The sequence below is a fragment of the Mus caroli genome, chromosome 18 (genome assembly GCF_900094665.2).
Source record: "Mus caroli chromosome 18, CAROLI_EIJ_v1.1, whole genome shotgun sequence".
Lineage (NCBI taxonomy): Eukaryota > Metazoa > Chordata > Mammalia > Rodentia > Muridae > Mus > Mus caroli.
The window spans coordinates 58,431,501-58,431,957 of NC_034587.1; positions in this window are offsets into that span (position 1 = coordinate 58,431,501).

Consider the following 457-nt stretch of genomic DNA (forward strand, 5'->3'; position numbering starts at 1 on the left):
ATGTATTATTTTATTCTATGCGGTTGTTTTGCTGTATGCGATGTATATACACCTGTTGCCCTGCCCGACGAGGTCATAAAAGGGACAAGATTTATAGACAGTTGTGAGCTACCATGTGGGTGCTGGGAATTGAATCTAGGTCATCTGTGTGAGCAGTCACTGCTTATAACTAACTACCTAGCCATCTCTCTAGCTTGGCTTTAGCTGCTCATGAAGAGGACCCGAGTTCAGTTTCCAGCACCCATGAGAGGTGCCTCACCACCATCTGTAACTCCAGCGCCAGGTCGTCGGACACCTCTGGTCTCTGCCAACATTCCTGTACATCAATGGTTCTTAAGCTATGGGTCATAGTCCCTTTGGGGGTGAAGGACCCTTCCACAGGGATTCTATATCAGATATTCTGGATATCAGATATTTACATTATGACTCATAACAGTAGCAAAATTACAGTTATGAA